The sequence below is a fragment of the Lolium rigidum genome, chromosome 1, assembly GCF_022539505.1.
Source record: "Lolium rigidum isolate FL_2022 chromosome 1, APGP_CSIRO_Lrig_0.1, whole genome shotgun sequence".
Classification (NCBI taxonomy): Eukaryota; Viridiplantae; Streptophyta; class Magnoliopsida; order Poales; family Poaceae; genus Lolium; species Lolium rigidum.
The window spans coordinates 67,353,151-67,361,010 of NC_061508.1; the positions used below are offsets into that span (position 1 = coordinate 67,353,151).

The 7,860-nt window shown below is 44.7% G+C and overlaps 1 long non-coding RNA gene across 1 annotated transcript; it reads left to right on the top strand.

The window, feature by feature from the left end:
• The first annotated feature begins 2,592 nt into the window (after nucleotides 1–2,592).
• On the top strand, nucleotides 2,593–3,485 carry LOC124674982. The gene is made up of 3 exons (XR_006993143.1): nucleotides 2,593–2,684; nucleotides 2,762–2,866; nucleotides 3,183–3,485. It is a non-coding gene; the product is annotated as an uncharacterized LOC124674982 (long non-coding RNA).
• Nucleotides 3,486–7,860: the final 4,375 nt, after the last annotated feature.

A 7,860-nucleotide genomic window follows, 5' to 3' on the forward strand; every position in this document is an offset into this window, starting at 1 on the left:
GGGGCGTGCCCCACCCTAAGAATTTAGCCCATTAGCCCATATAGAATTTATATGAGAGAAAAACACTCACAGGATGGACCCACGCAGTAAAGAAAAACCTACCCATGTTCCACAACTGTACACTGCTTTCATCGCGAGATTCATGGATTCCCCGTCTGCCAGTCTTCTGAATCCCAAACCGCCCGATCTATCTCGAAGCCTGAACTGATCGATCGCACCATCCTAGCCAACTGCTAATTAAGGGCGCGGCTTGCAATGCCGCCGGCGACATACGCAGTCAAGGACTACTCCCGGCGCACAATTTTATTTCATCTTCTGATCTCCAAGCCCTCTCTTTATCAGGTGAGGTGCTGCGTGCTACACCATGTCTCTTTTTTTTATTCTTTATTTGTGAGTAGCTTTTCTATAGTACAATTAAGATATCGATTCATTAGGGACTAATTAGATCATCGATAGATTAGATTGTATTTTTTGCATCACTAAATTGCTGTTCATGAAGAGGAACGGATACATTTCATCTCTTTTAAAAACATGTACTACCTCCGTCTAAATATAGTTGTCTCAGTTTTTTTTACAAATGTATCTATAACTAAAATATATCTACATATATTCCTCTCTAGATAAAAATGAAACACCTATTTTTAGACGGAGGGAGTAGTTTTTGCGAATATTTATATATGCAAATTTCAGAAGAAATCATTGAATTTATGTTACTTATAAAATGAATCAATTTTTTGGTGCTTTTCAATGAAAATATGCATGCACTTTGCATGCCATAGTTGTGGTATTAGAAAAAAATTATGTCTAGTTGCCCCACCCTAGCGTAAAATTCTGGATTCGCAACTGCTAGCCAGGAATTAAAAGCCCCCACCACCAGCGCCCGTAGCGCCAATCCGCCACCATGGCTTTACAGCCGACGTGCTAGACATGCAAATTCTGGAGGAGCTACCAACAACCTCCGATCCCTGAACACTGCTGAAACACACGATGAGCGGTGCATACAGGTAGGACGCGCTCCGGGGCGGATGTCTAATGTCTTGGCGTCCGAGCGGCCGGAGAACGTTCTGCGTCTCCACCCACACAAAGAAGCCAACATTTCTCGCCCGCTGGTTCATAGACAAACCCCGTTACTTCTACGGCGCCAACGACTTTCACGTTCCACCTGTAAGATGGTAGGTAACACCTTAATTTCCGTATTAACCTTGCCGTGCTGTAGATTTCGATTCCTGCTTGGTCTGTTTCCGCTTGACAGTATGAAGTTGGAGTTGCATTCTCCTGCACTACCTCGTGGAATTACACAAACATCTTGTGATTCAGCCCGCAGCGGATCTGTATCTGATTGTTTCTGGTTCATCTGTTCCTAATCCTCCTCTCCTATCTTGCTACTCACCATAAGGTAAGCCTGTAGGTGGTCACGGGCCGTCCACGGTGCCGCCAGCCCAGCCCAATTAAAGCCTCTTAACGAACACCCACGGTGAAGAGAAAAAGCTTGGTGGGCTTCCGCTACGCGTTCGCTACCGCCGTTGCGCCGCCTCGATGGATTAGGTCGTCATCCTGGATACTTCTCCCTGGCTCCGCTTCGTTGGACGGGCGCCGCACCATGGCCGGTGAAAGTCCGCCGCCGCTCCCTCCGATCCCTCCCTCCGCTCAATCAGCAGCCCCTCCCTCCCTCCGCTCCACTTCTCCCACCATGGCCAAGCTCACGCCGTCCCTTCAGCAGCAGATCGGAGAGGAGGTCCCGGCGGCCGGCGATGTTCTTGGGGATCCTCAACTGCAGGTCGGTGGGGAGCCAAAGATTTCCAGCGAAATTCATGGGAAGCTGCCGAAGAAGATCCGCAAGAAGGTATACTCTTCCACCCATCTGTGCTGTAATTTTCTCGTTGGCATGTTTCCATCGACTTTAACGCTGCACGGTTAGATGATCAAACGGATTGGGTCCTAAACTGAATTGATTGGGGATCCTTGGACAAACCATTCTGTAGATATGCTGCATCCCATAATTTTGTAAAATGAGACTTCCTGTTCCAGCTATTCCTGTCGATATCAGCAAATCAATAGACAGGATTGCACTTGGTTCTAATTGTTAGTACTTTGTAGCTGAATTATTTTCTGACTGTTGTGCACTTGGTTCTTCATCGTGTGATGTGAGAATTGAGATAAACCTTGGAGACCTATGCGCATCTACACAGGATTGCACCTGAGCTTTCTATGGCTCATTAGTAACAAATAGAATATGTGAAGTCTCAGCGACGACAGTAACACGCGTCCCTTTATTCTGGATCCTTCCATAAATTTCCCACGCATTGATAGCTTTCCTTATTTCGAAGTTCCGTAGCTGCGAAAAGGCTGTGCTAAGACAACTTCAAATTCCTTCCAGGAGATGCCGCCTTTATTTATTTAGTTGCAGTTCTTCCAGCAGATGCTAATCTGCAGAGGTGAGGCCAAGTACACAACGTTTCCTTGTTCTCCTTCCAGGAGATGCCGCCTTTATTTATTTAGTTGCAGTTTTACAGGACTTTGCTTGTTCAATCACAGTCGTATCTTTTGAAGGGATTCAGCAGTATTAGTCATGCTATAAGCACTGCTGTAATAATGTGGGAGAGTAATTACAGATCACAGAAGTAGCCTAGCACCTGAAACTGTTGAGGCATTGATGTGTTATGGTGATTGGATTAGATCTCGCAGTAAGTACCTTTTTCCAGCATCTACTCTATTTCATACATTTGTATCGTGTGGCCTATTTTGACTTGTATTGCTGCAGAACCTACAAATGCTGGACAGGAAAACCGCTGTGAAGAACAAAGAGTGGTGGATCATCTTGTCTCTGGTACCTGATGTGCCAGATGTTAACTGATATGTACCTGAGGTTGGTACTCTGAAATTATATCTCCTTCATGGCGTTTGTTTTTGACATGCTGTAGCTAGTCTGGTGTGTACTGTAAGAGAACCTAAAAATATACTCTAGATTCTATTGTTTTGAAATACTCTGAATTTCTAGACATTACCTGTAACTTGATTGTATTGTCCAGTCCAAGTATCTTATAGCTTGGTCATGACATCCTGTAACTTGATTGCATAATTTATTGCAGTCCAAGTATCTTATAGCTTGTCCAGTCCAAGTATCTTATGTACTGTAGTTGGAATGGTCAATTCATTGCATAATTTATGATCTGTTTATGCAGGGAGGCGGAGATGCGGGAAGTGAGCGAGAAAACGAATTCTAGGGTTGCCTGGTTCAGCATCTTGTCACTGGGTGTGTGCGTTCTGAATCTGTCGAACTTCACTACTTCTAATTCATCCGGATGTTTAACAGGGCATTGTGAAGCTTACTTCTTTCAGTAAATTTTCCATGACCTGATAATATTGTGTACTCATTTTAAAAGAGATGCTCATGTGTTTGAGAGGCATTCTCCTGTCATTTCTGTTTGTGTTGTTTTGAGATACTCTGAATTTAATGGGACATTTTCCTGTCATTTCCATTTGTATTTCCATTTGTATTGTTTTGAAATACTCTGAATTTCTGGACGCTACTTATACATGTATAATTTATAGCAAGTACACGTCTGAAGGAATAAAAAGCTAGTGGGTAAAGTCTGAAGGAATAAGCAGCTACAAGCCTCGTTCTCTTGATCCCCCCAGCGATCGCTTTTCTTTTTGGAGCGGAATCCACGCCAACGACCAACGGCCCATGCGCTTGGCGGGCTAAAGTGGGCCGACTGGACGCCACTTCCTATTAGAAAAATAAAAGTGCAGCAAGTGGCCTCCCGCTTTGGGCTGGCGGACAGAGGTGGCCAAGAAGTGGTTTCCCACGGACAGGCCCACCTACAGCCTGACCATAAGGTTATCATACATGATTGTTTATTATTATTTTCTGTCATGCCTTCTGTAAGAGTAACCCTTTGATTATGTTCATAGATGAGTGATTGTGCGCATTATTTGCCACCATGATGCATGTTTACAGGTTTGTATTCTGGAAAGTTGCCAAGTTTCTCTGTCTAATTTCCTATATCAGAACGACAAATAATAGATTGTCATGCCACATGGAGGATTGGATAACTATAAGATTTTTAGAAATATTTTTATTTTTCTGCCATAATAAATACTTCATTCATAATTTTAAGAGCTAAATAATTATTCGATGACTTCTAATGTTTAGAACATACATATCAGTTGGCTGCTCAGTGTTGCTTTGTGACTCGATGACTAACTTGTAGGAGTGTTTACTCTTATGTCCATATTTCTCATTTTTCAACTGTTTAAGGCTTCACTTCAGGCGAATTTGACCATTCGAATACATGTGAACTAATGATATTTCTGAAGTCACGGTAAGCAAATGGTACTCCAATTATTTCGATGCATTACAAGCCAATGTCAATTGTTAGAAGTCTTTGAGAGTCTGTATTGGAATCGAAATAGCCATATTTATTTTCTTTTCTTTCCATGCACGCTTCTCCACTAAGGCTACGCAGAAAAAGTAAAAAATCCCGCCGCAACGCGCAGGGTACCATCTAGTTATTTAAGAAACATAATACATATTATTGATTAAGAGTGCTTGAACTATGAGTTATGCAGAGACGGGGTGCCTGGCAGGCCCTGCCGCCACACAGAGGTGATTCTTTTATTGTATCTCGTGGATTAGATCGGCCCTGCCGCAACAGAGGCATATCAATAATTCTACCTTATTTACGAACTCCCTCCTTGCTAAAATGTAGTGCACATAAGTTTTTTCAAAAGTGAAGCGCTGTAAAGTTTGACCAATTGTGTAGAAAATATATCATTTTCTAGAATAAATCAATAGCATTAGTTTCATCATGATGTATATTTTTGTATGGTATACAATTTTCTCAAAACATTTATTCAAAGTTCATAAAGTTTGACTTCTTAAAAAATTATATGCACTATATTATTGAAAGGAGAGAGTACATAGGAACAAAAGTATACCACATGAGCTTGTCATGAATTGGCCACACATACATACAAGTCAAAATTTTCAAATAAACCAGAGAAAATCTCCAGCAACATTCTGAATGCATGCTCGGCTTCACATGGCCGATACGGTGAGAGCTTCGTAGGTGGTCGTTCTCCGCTAATGTTGGAGTCAGTGGCTCGTGGAGGAATGATGAGAACGATTCCGGTGGGAAACAATGGGGGTGTCACTTTTTTGAAGGCATCTGTAGCTTTTGTTGGTAGCCAGGTTGGTGTGTGCCCCCTCTAGCTTGACTTGTTCCATGATGTCAGCGCTGGTGGTTGTGACGGTTTTACCTGATTTCTGGCTAATTATTATGGCAAATCTTTTATTCTTAATTAAGGAGGCTAGACAAAACTTATGCCTCAATGTAGTAGGGTGTATAATAACACAATTTCAATGAACTACATAACTGGATCGATCCGGTTGAATGTGAGGCCGAAGACAAGAATATAACTTTCTTATCTGCAAAGAGTCCACCAAACTAGTAATAAATATGGAAATAGGACAAACCACCTCGTGAAGACTATAAGCACTAGAGCAAGCCGAAGGTATGCCTCCACCCCCCTCCCCTCACTAAAGATGGCAAAACCTGTCGTAGTATATCTTGTTGTAATAGATAGACTGAAATTCCATGCTAAGGCTCCAAAGGACAAGCGCACGAGAGAAACAACCATCGGCAGATCTGAAAACCATGGATTATAAGGGCTAGACTTGCAACCACACCAACTGATACAAACACCGACCCTACCACAGGAGATCTGCTGGGAAAGACAAATCCACACGCCCTGCTCCGGCGCTTGGCACACCGCCGGAATGAGGATAGGGTGGGAATAACCTTATTCTAACTTGGGATGTATTCATGGCTTTACCGCCCTGAAAAAGGAATTTACTAATACTTAAATGAATAAAAACGGAAACCTAACGCTTGCGAGAGGCCGTGGTCCGCCACACTTTCAAGGCCACAAGGCCACCGGAGCAGAGGAAAGCTAGCAGCGGCCGACGCCCTCAAGACGGCTCCCCGCGGCGGCCGGAGCAAAGTAAGAAAGGGAGGTTGGCTGCAGGAGTCCTAGTGGCCTAGGCATTACCCTTCCTAGTGGAGGTGGACTACCACAAAGACTCGACAAGCTGGACCCGCATATAGTATCGACTAAGGAAACCTGATAGAAAGAAACTTCAATATGTAATAGACTGGGACTCTTGTAAAACCTACCTGGTTGTATATATAAAGCCATGCAGGGGCACCCCTTAGACATAACACAACACGCATAGATATTGCACCATAGAGATTAGACTAGACTAGATACAATCCGCCTACGGCTTTCTGTACACATATGTTCATATACTGGATTCCTACCCGGACGTAGCGATCCTCCATCGAGGGGACGTGAACATAGGTGCGTTGTGTGCCATCTCGCTCCCGGAATCTTCGGGCGCCGTCTTTCCCAAAACCTAAGTCCATAACATTGGACATTGCCGAGGGTACAACCTCGTCACCTAGGAGCATGGCAACCACTACCGTGCGATTCTAGGTACGAACCCCTTATCCCGCTGCACCATATGTGCTGGGAGCTAGGGTTAGGATTTAGGGGGATCCGATGTCGGCGATGAGCTGGCTGGTCGCCGCTCCCTCCTCTTGTTTCAATTCGGCCCTCCTCCCTGCTCCTTCCATTTTCGATTCGCTGGGCTGCAGCCCATCTGGAGCTTGCATGTGACATAGCTAAAGGAAGAGCCGGGAGATGCGATGGTGTGCTTGTACCACGTCGGGGAAATCAGCCAACAGCTGAGGCACCCGGTTACCGGACAGGTGCAGCCTAGCAGCGGAGGTTCTGGGGACTGCGGCGGCGCTTGTCAAGATGCAGGAGAGCTTCGAAGCCAGGAGGCAGTTGATCCTGCCCCGTTCAAAACATGACAGAAAAGAGATACCAATCTGATTCTATTCACGCTTGCAGCAGGGGGGGTACTTGTGTCATGGAGTTTTGTCCTAGATCCTCAAATAAAATGAAAATAAATCAAACGGGTAAATAATAAAGAGGCAAAATAAAGAGTGACAAAAAATAATAAAAGGAAAATATTAATATCAATAGATACCAATTACAGCCAGCCTCTGCAACAACGCAGTACCCTAATGGTAGTATGGAACTACGGATACACACAGCCAAAACAAAAACTAAGAAAAAAAAAGTCCCGGCTACGGTGCTCCAGTCCTAATAACAACAGTACAACCACCACCAAGACCGCACCTGAAATCCAGACTCAATAGTATCAAAAAATAGAGGTGAAAGTAAATGAGAGCAAATTGTCCAGTGGCAAAGTAAAGAACGGCAAAAAGTAAAATTCCCCAGGCAGGGCAGACCATGAGGCATCACCGGGCAAAGAGGATGAAACCCAATAACATGTGTGTATCAGCCCAGCTGGGTCCTCTGTGCTGATTCCCTGGAGTCCTGGAGGCTCTGTGCATGTATGTCCAGCAACTATGCTTATTCATCTCTGTATGTATATCAGAGTACATACCGCGTATTCCCTCCAAACAGTTGGACTTGGTGGACGTACGGACTGATCCAGCGCGAGAGGCGCACGGCTCCATCCACTTCCACGTCGGCCCTTACACGGAGGGTTCTCCGCGTGCACTCCCAGCCACACACGTACGTACGATACACTCAGAATACGTATACATGCGAGCGCGCTAAGGCTGGCATTCAAACAAAACGAAGCTGCCGCCGTCGGCCGGCCGATAGATCGTTTCCTTTTTATACCCCCCTACCATCGGTTCATCAGACTCGATCTATCACTCGCTCTATCTCTACATTGCCCCCTATTTCTCAGCTCCTTGATCTGGAACGGTGATCGGCGCGGCAACGGGCGTTCGACCGATGATGCGATCTAGCTGTGTT